Source organism: Lasioglossum baleicum, chromosome 4, assembly GCF_051020765.1.
Source record: "Lasioglossum baleicum chromosome 4, iyLasBale1, whole genome shotgun sequence".
Lineage (NCBI taxonomy): Eukaryota > Metazoa > Arthropoda > Insecta > Hymenoptera > Halictidae > Lasioglossum > Lasioglossum baleicum.
Window position 1 is genome coordinate 17,462,554 of NC_134932.1, and position 13,378 is coordinate 17,475,931.

Here is a 13,378-nt window from a genome sequence, read left to right on the forward strand (position 1 = left end):
TACAGCTCGATAGTCCGACACATGTGAATTTAACACAGTACCTGTATATGCAAATCTCCTCTAACGTACATAATCTATTGTGTACGTAATGTTTCCAAATGTTGTAATAATTCCATTGTAAACCGGTACGCTTGTCGCCTTCGAAGCTGTGAGTTCAATTACAGCAGTGTATGCGTATGCCTCTGTGTGTGCGTGTGTGTGTCGTTTAAATTTCATTTCACTCCACTTTCGAGTTCAAGCTAATTTAAATAAATACATATTTATTACTAATTATTTGTAATTGAAAATGCACTGACTGAAATGGAACATGAGCAATATAACTCTTTGAAAGGGTGGAAATATATTTAAAGCATTTATTATTAGACTGCGGATCTGAATGCAAAATAAAAATTAATGGAGTATTATAGAAATTTCGTTCTTTTATGAAATATATATATATATATATATATATATATATATATATATATAGTGGGTTGAAAATAATACCTATGATGAATTTTTTTAATGTACTTACATCTATGTAAAGAATGATGAAGGAGAAGTAGTCGTGTTCTTGATTTTATTTTGGAAAATGTTCCGCGTGTTGAGTGGTTAAAAACTAATTATTTACAAAACTTTCAATATACAATGACATCGTGTGCTCTCTCGAATGTTAATTCACCCTGCTCGACAGATGTAATTAATGAAGTTTTTCAACAAACTGTTGGTCTTGATTGCCAAGTCCTTCACGAGAGTTGCAGAATCCTATTGCAGAAGTTTCGACTTTGTTTTCGTGTTTGGTGGTTACAGTATCTTTCGACTATATACAGGTAAATTGCAAATTCCTGGGTTACACTCTCGTAATTGATCACGAACTGCATGAATTCTAACAATAATGGCTGGCGAATAGCAAATATATTGACACTACATTCAATCTATTCGGTGTATTCTTGTATGGATTAATCGTTTTCACCGAGTTCATTTTTGACGAAAGTCTGAATGTTGTTAACGAACGTACACACGCTATTAATTTTACAAAATTTTGTATCCTCCCCTTTTTCGAAGACACGCATCATACATTTATTAATTACATATTTTCCTTGCATTATTATAAAATAGTATGTAATTGTCTATGACGTACGTAACGTGTACAGCTAAATGCATAATGGGGATTTTCAGTACTCTATCTTCGGTACTATCGCCTTCAAAAGTCCTATTTTCTCATTTACGAGGCGTAATTTGCATTATTTGGCAGCATGTAGCTATGAAAATAGATATGAAAATAGCTGCATGCGCCGTTGTATGCTTCCGAATAATGCAAATTACGCTGCTCCCTTAATAACTAATAAACGAAGCCAAAATCTAAATTTTTTAATTGTTCATTTTCGCCTCATATTGTCATGGAGAATCACCCCTTATATTTTGTCCAACTTCTGGTCGAACATCCTGTATATTGTACGCTTTGTTTTCACAAAATAATCACAAGAATTGAAAATGAAAGAAATGAAAATCATACAATTTAATTCCTTTCCAAACTGCGCATACTGTTTTATCAGAGACCGTTCGTCACAACTGCAATATCGCAATCCTCTTATGAACCTTTCTCCTTAAATGATTATACGAATGGAAATCCGCATGAATATTCACCAACAGTCGGAGCAAGTCATTCGATAAAACGATTCATGCTCGAGTAACAGTGAAAGTTGAGCTACGAGGTAAATAATTTTCACGCTGCACCCAGAATTACAATGGCAGATTTCCGAACATTATCAACGGCTGATCTGGCCGCGAAGTATCGTTTTCACGATCCCATATCTGCTAGCTACTTAAAACCCCCTTATCACTGTGCGGTCCGACTGGATGAGTGAACTGTTTCGTTGAAATTCGCGCGTGCCTCTGAATCGTGGATCGCTGAAATATACGAGCGACGAGCGGGAGATTAATGCAAATCTGACACGAATTTAAAAATCGTCGGTTTATTTTCACCGAAAGTTATCAATTATTCCTTGCGCAATCTACCTTGGAAGCACAACACGCGAGTTAAAGTGAAGACCGTGTACAGGAGAAAAAAACTGCATTAAGATGCGCAGACTTTCATATTAATCTTAGTCAGCGATAATTGTGCATCCAGATTCGGATCTTCCACCGCAATATCGATTTCAATATTACGACACGCGAACTTCCTTCATTGTTTTCCAGCTTATGCTTTAACTTTTACAGTAATTTCCGATGGAATTTTGTTCAAAATATTATCGTATTATATTGTCCCATATGAGAAATTCTTTTTCTCAAATCAGATTTTAGTTTGCGAAACAGATTCTGTGCTTAATTGAAATCATCTCTATAGAAGTTTTTCTGCCGCGATTAATTAAACACTCTTTGAATTTCATTATCTCAGCTGTGCAACCGCATTAATTTCTTTACACCTTGCCCAACAATTAATCGGTAAAAGAGAAACTAACCCCTTTTACTGAATAAATGGAAATCCGGCTAACACTGGGCGATTTAAAATATCAAATTATACCTCGTTCTCCGCGAATTCTTGAAGTCTAGATCATTGTTTATGGTGCAAATCATTTTTTAATAATCAGTAGTTTCATTTCAAGGAAATTAATCGTTCAGGAAATTGTATGAAATCACATGGAAATTATTTCGATACACGATATTTGTATCAATAATTAAACAGTGTCAATGAAGAAGCTGGTATTCATAAAATTAAAAAATGCAGATTAATGTCTGTAGCTTTTTCGAAATATTCACAGCTTACCCAGGCATCTATAAATATGTATAATCAGCAGAAGACAACAGCATGTTCGCGATTTCACTTTCCAGCTAATTAATATTCATTATGAGCTGTCACCCAATTCGTATCGAATTCCGCGAACTATAACAGTATATAATTAAATCTCCGGCCGTTATCTCCACCGTGGCAAAATCGACGCTTATTTATTATCGTTATTAGTAACACTTGATCATTGTTTGTTTCTCCGCTGTTTGCACTCGTTGCTAATTAACACTGATATCAGGATTTCCAGTCGCACGGTGCGTTTACCATTTCGATTAATCGTTAGCAATTAACGTGCCGATACATGACAGATATAAATGAAGAATAGCTAGGTCTGACAGCGAGATATGGGCCAACTTGATAAAGGATGAAAGCTTCGTAGGGACATGAAATCGTCATTTATTTTCCTCCGTGCCAAAAATGAGCGATTGTCCATCTGGCAACCTAATACGAATGCAGTCGTGTAATCAGCATCGAAGTAACGAGCGTAATAGGAACACCCGGCGTGATTTATTCGCTGCGAATCAGAATCTTTTTCTTACCCGCGTCAATGGCTCTTCATTGGCGTGGAAGCACGGTGCTTCCCGAAGAAATTTATGGATCGCGCCGTGTTTCTTTCGGTTATTTCTATCGCAAGAAGCATATGCTGCATGCACAAGTAGGCGGATCACGCGGAGAAGAATTGCAATTATTGTTCTTGCATTCAGAACAGAAACGATTTACATCACACCGTGCTGTGTCGCTGCTTGTAGCACTTCGTGTGTATAAACGTCTGAATTTTATTTATGGGATTTTTTGTAGAAGCTTGAAAATTGAGTTTTTTATTGGAATTTGTTCATACATAATCGATAGTGAAAACTTTAAATACTTTAAATTTTAATAACATCTTCAGCAGACTTATACCTATTGTGTAATTGAAAAACTTTAATAAAACTCTATTTTTCATAATCTTTTATCATATGAAATCAGTTCAAGGCTCACAAAAAGCGTACTTTGAGATTCAAAGTGTCAGTATTTCTTTTAATAGACCAGAATATGCTTTATTGCTAGGAAGTATCTCGCCTTTTGTCTGAAATGTGCACTCTAAGCATGTAGAACGAAATCCTCCAATTAAAAAGAATCAAAGAATAGGTTTTAATAAAATTAATTTGTGACATCACACGCTGCACGAGTTTAATAAGCAACACAGTTAGAAATATTTATTACATATTTAGTGAGTATGTTTTAAGTGTAAAAGAGTTGATGGTTTCCAGACTTCGAAATGGAATTTTGTACCTTTAATATTCAGAGAAAACTTTAATTGGGGCAGAAGTTTTTTCATTCGAGGCACGAAAAGCTTGTTGAAAGTGCAATGAAAAGCTTGATGGATAAATGGAAAGACGTTATTGAAAACGATTAACCATCAATGAGTAAATATGAAATAAAAATAAAAAAATTCAGTAAATGTTATTAGATTGGCCAGAGATATCCTTGCAATATTTACAAATTAATTCTACTTCATTAAATCGAAATTAATAAAATATAAATGTTGTCTATTCCGTGTAGAAAATGTTTTGCCACCATGCAGTATTTTTATTGTGTTCTAGCATTTACGAAAAATGCAAAATCTCTGTAGCCAGCCTGGTACTTTGTGAATAAATATTTCCTATCTTTATTTCAAGAAGCATCACCTTTATGCTAATATATACAACGAATAATATAATAAAATGCAGGCGTCACAAATGCAAAGGGCACGAAGTTAACAAGCCGCCCTCACGGAAGTTTTTTGAAGGTATAGTAACTCGATAATTTTTCGTGGTAGGGTGAGGTACCGAGACTAAGTACTTGGTGCTTAGTCATGAAGTAAGTATTGATTTTCGCAGAAATTCGTCAACCAGGAACATTAATGGTACAACGTTCCTAGGAATTTCGATTAGATTCTCACTTGAAAGACTTTGTGCATTACAAACATTGCTGCTATAGGTAAATATCTTCAGGTGCTTCACTCTGCGCCCGAAAACATTTTGTACACGATCAGCAAGCACGCTAATTGAACTACCCTTAATTGAAAATTTCATTGTTGGTATTATAATTTCCTTTTGGTAATGGGTTTGCTGCAGTTCTGTCTCGAGAAAGGGCACCAATGTTTGTTTTGAGAATAGGAAATTTCTATCCCTTCTTCTTTTGAAGTTGTCTGCTCGTCTGAGCATCTAATAAAACAAAGTGATAATACTTTTGCATTATTCAAACTGACACTGATTTTTTCGCCGTCAAGGTCATGGTGTATATGTTGTTGAACGCATCTTGACGCTGACTACTACATACATCGCGTAATAAAAAATATATGTTAATATGCAAAAAATGCGATGTGGCTCTAATATAATTTGCTCAAATTATTCCAAAATAGAGAAAATACTAGTTTATTTAGAGATAGAGGATCGAATCTAGATACAGTTAAAATCAGGAAGCTGGCCTTATCCATGCAAGGAATTATGTTTAGAGATTCAAATAGGAAGATTTCCTGAAACAGGAGAGTAATCCCAGAGATGTGCAAGCTAAAGAAGCCTCGCACTAAAATCCAGTAATTTTAGGTTCCAGGATACAGAAGACCTTAGCACAGGCTTCAAACATCTATTTTAAAATAAATAAGTAAGACGTTATAAATGGTTTAATTCGCCTTTAGATATGTGATAATTAGACTGCGGATCTTTATGCATTTATAGCAAAATTGAGTAGATGAAATTAAAAATTGTTGGAATATTTTTTAAATTGAAGATGTCAATATATATGATTTCTCCTCTGTTACAATGATTAAGGGAAAAAATAACATGCAATTTAGTTTCTATTTTTTGCAATCTACGCAAACAATTTTTGTTTTGCATAAAGATTCGCAGTCTAGTGATAATAGATGTTTTAGAGACGTATAATTCAATAAAAATTTTTTTAAGATAACGTAACTTGGCGAAGTATTGCAAAAAGCACCTGTGTCACACACACAGAAATGACTCTATGCGAATCTGTTAACGGTAGTCCTCCACGAATCTTCCTGGACATGGGTATCAGAGCCCCTAAGCTTGTATTTCTGCATTTTAAGGTCGCTGCTTAGATTTTGAAGGTTCTCCAGGTTTAGATCTCTTAATCTTAATGTGCCCTAGCTCTGGTCCCAGAGGTCCACAAGCCTGGATTCCTGAAGTCACCTGTCTCCAAGTTAGAAATTAGGCGGAGGACTTGGATGATGCCTCAAGATAGTAAACTTGGAACTTTGTTAGTCATGACTTGCATTCTCTCAGTCCTAGGTAGATCCAAATCGTATCGTTTGGTTCTTGAATAGCCTAATTCGAACCTATTGATCTTGGTTTGTGGTAGTTCCAACTCCCGGTTCTGCAATCGTGTGATTTAGGAACTTTCGACCCGGGTACGGTCTGATCTTAACCTTTGGCCCAGATAAGTTTAAAATGAATCCATTGAATCTGAATAAATCTAGCCGTACAGGTAGCCTTGCTTCCTGATAGTGAATTACTATTTAGAAAAATATATTACCAATCATTCTATCGATATTATCTAAAGTAATTAGATTTCTACTGATTAATTTCTGTATATGTAAGATATACATAAATAAATACTGTTTGCATTCTTCTTGAGATTATTCCATTTGAAATAGTCAATACTTTTATAAGAATCAATAAATGAAACTTGTCAGTGTCTCACGAACTCTTTATAATACCTACGGATTAAAAAAGGTCTGACACAGACTACGAAGTAAATTTTAAAGCCTGGAAGTTTGTCAAGGAAGGAATTATCAAAGAATCTGTAGATCGTGTAGAAACTTTGAATGAACCTCTCAAACTCCACTCGATCATTCTACGTGAGTTAGCAAGTTATGCTCGATATTCTGACCTCGCGGATCGACGGAAACAGTTGTAAAACGGATGACATAGCACGACAGTTTGAAGACACGTCCTACCGTTACAGGTGAACTTAACTTCGTCCCGAAGTGCAGTATAAAAAGTTTGTGAGCCACACGTTACACGATGCCATAAATCGATTGACCTCGACCTCGATTGCCGAAGGGTGCCGTGAAAGATGCTAGGAGTGAATATTTAGCAGTCAAAATTTCAGAAACGCCGCGGAGTCACGTTGTGAGCTCCAATTATTTTACGCGCGCCGATAAGCTACCAATAAGCACGAACGATAAAAGCGGACATAAAGTACGCATCAAATTGATCGCCCAGGAACTAAATGGTTCATAAAATTGATGCGCATAATGTTCAGAGTCGGATAAACATATCTAGACTGTGCTGGGACGAAAAGAATGCTGCAACTATGATCGACATTGTTCAAACTGACATCAATTGTACGTTTTGAATAATATTTACTATTTAAGAAGTCGAAATGTTTATAATTGTACCGAAAAAAGTCACATGTAAAAACTCTAATTAATATATGATACAACTACCTTGATATATGATCTACTCATTATTTATCTGTATAAGATATTACATATATAATTATTACTATTAATATATGAATATAAATATCATATTATGTATCTATTACCATATGAAACGATTAACTTCGTATATAATTTACTCATTATTTTCTTATATGTATAGATATTGTACAAGTAATTATTGCTATTAATATATGAAACAACTAACTTCGTATATAATTTACTCATTATTTTCTTATATGTATAGATATTGTACAAATAATTATTGCTATTAATATATGAAACAACTAACTTGTTATTATAATTTACTCATTACTTTCTTGTATAGATATTGCACAAATACTTGATGAATGAATTAATTTTATTTGTGTACTTTTTGCAATAAATACTTAATAAATATATTCAATAAATATGGTTTTTATCTACTCGAGAATTTGCAAAATTAAAATAGATAGAATTGTATTTGGAAAAGAATCACAGCATGAATAATTTTGATACACATCACGTTTTTAATTTTTCGTACAAGGACCCTTCTTTAGGATAATATTCGTGGCGCAATATGCACTTATGCTTTTATCCGTATCGTGTCGCAATATTGAAATTTTGTTCGTGTCGCTGCCTGGGTTACGTCCAAGCCGAGCAATAATTTATGTCAAGTTGCTGCAAGGGCGGTTCCCTTCCTACTTTAGGAAGAAAGACACAAGCGACTTTGACGTTTCCATCCTTAGGCTCGAATAAATCAATCACGGCGATAAATAACGTAACCCAGGTCAAGTGATTTCGTGCAAAAGATCGTGTTGGCGGGGAAAGTTTTCTGGCGCCGAATTTTCTCTCCCTCGCACGGGAAAAAGTTTCGTCTAGTACTCCATCTTCGGGAAATAATCATGCTGGGAACCTGCTCGTTGTACACAGACCCAACACACGCATTCAACCGTAAACGTAGTCTCAAACATTATTTTTTGTAATTCATCACCGATAATGTGATAAATAGTACCTATATGTTCATTTTTCGTCGGATTATGTTCGTAAAATAAAATAAAAAATAACGTTTGGGCGGGTGAAGGTCATCTCAAGGTCAATTTTCCGAGATCACACAAACAGTAATGTCATTTAAATGAGATGATCTACTTTTTGTATCGTGAATCGATTAAAACAAATCATGCTCATAGTCACCGTGTTGGGTGTGAACAAATTAGTTTGTAAACCTTATGATTAATTGTAACATTATTTTCAATTCAATTTTGTTACATTCTTATTTTACCTGTCGGATGGAGTAAATACATAGAAAATTATGAGGGTTATTTTGAAGACTTCAAGACAAAGAAATGTGTTTTGTTTATTTTTGAATAAAAAAAGTTATGACGAAATGGTCACGAATGAATTTGTACGCCTAATGCATTTGAAATCGAGAATCTTCGCTGCTACTTATGGGAACAACAACATTGAACGACTGTAAATGGTAATCGAATCTAGTTTCTCGTGCACGCGAGCTGAACTTCCTGTTGGAATTTGCCAAATAATGGTCGCACGTGCCGTCTAGAAAATCGGATGGAGACCTTCCCTGTTTTGTTGGACGCATGCCTCATCTCCCCGATGAAAGGGCCGTATCTATTTTCCCTTTAGAAACATGGGAGAAGCCTCCACCTGAATGTCCGTGGGTAGCAGTTCTCCTAAAAGAAACGTGCGAGCCATTCATGCAGGATGTCTTTGAACGCGGGGTACGTACGGTTCACGCGAGTAATGTGCATGATCTGAATGGCGAATTCGATGGAAACATATTTCTGACGCCGACTTTCTCTGGATGTCATCGAGACCGTCTTTACTCGCCCCCATGAATAGACTGCGGATATTTATGAAGATATAGACATCTACGCACTAATCCCCGTCAACTGGATTCGAAGAGAAAATTGCACACTCTTGCAATTGCAAAACAATTCTACTACGTAAAATTGGATATTCAAATTATTAAAGCCACTGTACAAAAAACATGAACATTTAAATACAATTCAAATGGTTCTAACAATTTGATCATCTGCTATACAGAAGGAATAATAGTTTCTCTGGTTTCGAAACAATGAATCTTTTGTTACATTCTTTGATAACAATTGTATTACTTGATGCACTATGAAGTCACTTTACTTGACTCGAATGCTGCTTTCCGGATCTTTTACGAAAATATGTCCACGTGTTATGTTCCATGAATTTCACCAACATTTTACGTCTCGAAACTTCTGAATGGAATAGTTCCAACTTCCAGACTCTTCGCTCTGCGCTGCATTCCAGACAGCTCTGAAGTTATAGGTCGAGAAACAAGCTTTTGTTAGAGTCGATAAACTATCAAATATTGCAAAATCTTTGGTTGAATTGCTAACTTTAAATGAATAAAACCTTCTTTTGATCGAGATTGTGAATCCGCCATTTACAACAGAACTGTTCAGCGTCTGTCCATACGGGCAGCGATTTTCTTGCCCTGAGCATTCACAGAATAGCGGGAAGACTGGCTGAAGACGGTGACAGAGACCGACTGCAGGTTTTTACTATGATGAGCTATCTTTTTGTCCCAGAGAGTATTCGAGTACAGTAAGTCCTCTATCGACGCAAAAGCCTCGGGGAGGTTTGTTTGCATCGATTGTAGAGGGACATGTTAGATTTTGTGTGTTGAAGGTTTGCTTATAAATAAAACTCTTTAGCTAACTGCCTGTATATATAAACTAAATATGAAACTTCAATATAACAAAACTATTGCAATGGTATATAACCAGGAACTTCGTTACTCTCAACTCAATCTTACACGTGCACACTCGTCTCTATTCTCAACGCATCTGCTCGACCGACGCTACAAGTCTACATCCCGCGCATTCAAACCGCTCTCTCATACCAACCTAATCCATTCGCTCGTACCAACCTGACATGTGCATTCGCTCATACCAACCAAATATCCCCATTCATTCGTACCAACTCTCAGGAATTATTTATTCTCTCAACAGGACACTATTTTTTGAGCTTCAAAGGCCGAGCCGAACGTAGAGAAGGACAGCGCGTGTAAAGAGAGACCCGCGCGCGGCCGAAGCGACTGCGACTCTCCGCGTCTCTTTCTTTCCCACACGCTGTCCTTCCTTGCGCCCGAAACATTCATCGTCAATTAATCGCACGGGCCTTTGAACTGTACCGACGATTAGTAGTGGTTTACACCGATATACTCGAGCCGAGATCAGATTACATACTACAGTGAAGGGGATATTTTTTTGCATCCAACTTGTAGCACCTTTTTGCGTCGATAGAGGATTTACTGTATTAATAGAAAAAATTCTTCGTATCGAAAGTGGCCATCGTTTTATGATCCCACCAGTCGCTCGTCCAAATTGAAATGGAAGTGTGTGCGAGTATTTCTGTTGCCACTGGTCGGCCGGTCGTGCAACGGGCATGGTTAACTGGCGCGTGCACGTGTGAACACAACGCGGAAGACTGGTAGGAAGTGCAGTCGGAAAAGCAGTGAAACGTGGAGAAACGGCCGAGCGACAGACAAATTGCATTAAATCTCCATTCGCGTCGCGCGGAAAATATCGACGGGACTGGTAGGAGGCGGTTTGACGTAAATATTGATACGGCCGCGGATGAATCGTGCATCGACTGCATCTTTCATGCGATCAGAGCCTGGCCCCGGTCGTTCGTATCGCGTCTCCATTTCAAGCAGAAAATAAAATCATGCAGAAGAAAGTTCGGAAACGCATGAATTCCCGACGTCTGAGGCCTTCATTGTCTTCCGGCGTTGCAGAGGCGTCGCTCCTTGAAATAATTCAGTTACCCCCTCTCAGCCCCCTACGTTAAAGTTTCAAGACACCCGGTGTTTATTACGGAACTTCAACGATTCGAGTAAATTATGTACCTAGAATTGCATTTACGGCGGGAAGCTTCACCGGCTCCATTTGTCGCAGTCGCTGCTAGTAAAATAAAAGGAGGACGCGACGATTGGGGATGCGATATGCGATGGCATTGGACCGCAAGTTTTATGCAGCCTCTAGCACAAATTTTCATATATTGATGCTTCATAGAAATTCTCGACTGAAAAATTTTTGATAAAGTCCAAAAGAAATTATTTTGCTCAATATAAAATGTTACGTTATAAGTAGATTGAAAATCTTTTTGTAGACTTTTGAAGATCTTCATAACAGGTGCTATAAATGTGTGGTAATTGGATTGAGGATCTTTATGAATTTTTCATAGAGTAATTTATGAAATGAGAATTTGTATACAGATTCATAGTATTGCTTATACTTAGATTGTGGATTTTATACATTTCTGATGCAAATAGGTGGGAGACAAACAGCAGAAAGATTAAAAGAATTTGAGAACGTCTAAACACTGTTTTCATCTTATTAAAATTAATAATGAAAGAAATGAATTTTATTTAGGATGAACATTTACATATTACAACGATATCGAAAATAATTGATTTCTTTCTATTTATTTTAATGTTTTAAGAAAATTTTTATCATCGCAGACGCAGTTCTAGTGAAGCTAGAAAATTAACAAAGTGTAAGATCTTTAAAATAATAAAAGATTTTACTGTTTTCGCTATCGCACACGCCCTGATTTATTGACATACTAGTTCCAAAATGTGCAAATTCTGGCTCACCGTGTACCAGTAGTGCTTGCTTAATAAACGCTGATTCAGGACCGCGTTGCGAATATTATGAAAGGAGATAGGTGTTCTTCCGACTAAGGAATGTTACCCAAGTGGTCTCGTGCAGTTTTGATGAAACTTATACGTGTATAATACGGAACTCGAGAAAATGTGGGGCGCATATTTTTTTAGCAACCGCTATCCATATTTGCAGGGAAAAACAACCCTCGAGGAAGGGAGTGCGGAATATATTTGGTTTATACCGCAGGAAGTATTAATTACGGAGAACAACTTTAAATGTACAACTCATATATTTTTAATGATGAATACAGACACATACACACACACATATTTGTATATGTATTTAAAAAATGCACTGGTTTAAAACGTATTCATCAATTTAATATTATTCCTTCAATTTTTAAATTTAATGTTTAATTTTAATTAAACACACAAAATATTTCTCGTTAAATTTAATTATCATACAACTTAACAATATCTTATTAAAATTCACTAATAATATAGAATACTCTTTTAGGAATGTGTTGCCCATATTTATCAAGGTTTATAGAATATTTATTTCAAGTTTGTAATAGACTGCGGATTTTTATACGCAATAAAAGTTTTATGAATTGTAACAAATGAGACTCACATAGAAATTTCTTTGTTTAATAATATTGATGATATAAAAGTATTATGTAGATACTATTATTGTTTATTTGAGATACTAACCTGTTATTTATAGATTGGACTTAATATTTCTTCAGACAATAGATTACATGTAATTGTTGCACTAATGGTATTTTTACAAAAAGGAATTATGAAGCAGAAATGACTTTCAGAATGTGAATTATGAATCGTGAGAACTAGCAGCTGTTATCCGTCGGTCTGCTCGCTCGTTAATTGTATCGGAGACGAAAGCGAGAAACATTGAGTGTGAGTAAAACAGTGAGAGAGGATCGATTAGTTCCAAGAAACAACTACTGAAACTCGTATTCTCTCACCTTTTATAAATGTGTGCAACAATTTGTAATTTCTCAAGTTTATTAACTTAGAAATGCACCGCTGATCTCACCGATTCGCAGAGCAATTCTATACTTTCGTTCGGTAAACTGTTCATGTTACAACATGTTGTAGGCTTCCCATTCAAGTTAATTAAAAATTTTGTTATACCGGGTTTCAAAAGGCAATGAATAAAATTCTCAGTATAATAAGTAGACTGCGGATCTTTATACAAAATAAAAAATATTTGCATTGATTGCAAGACTTCTTTTAATTATATGATTAAGCTGAAGCCAATACTCCGATGTCGTTAAATCTCTTTAATATGTCCACTGCTTTAATTCATGCTTACTCATTTTTATAATAAATGCATAAAATCCGCAGTCTAATAATAAGATTGAAACGAGGGCTACGACTTTTAAAGTCGTACAACATTTTTAAATATGCTTTCCTGTAACTAGTTAAAAAATGACGCATGACATTTATCAACATTTTACGAAACTATCCGTGTTTCTTCTGTTTTAAACTCGACGAAACATTTAATAGAATGCACTAATTC

The 13,378-nt window shown here is 35.7% G+C and overlaps 1 protein-coding gene across 2 annotated transcripts in view; it reads left to right on the plus strand.

Annotated features, from left to right (window-relative positions):
* Positions 1–13,378, plus strand: part of LOC143208455 (popeye domain-containing protein 1-like) — a 111,337-nt gene that overhangs the window by 76,833 nt on the left and 21,126 nt on the right. The window lies entirely within an intron of this gene.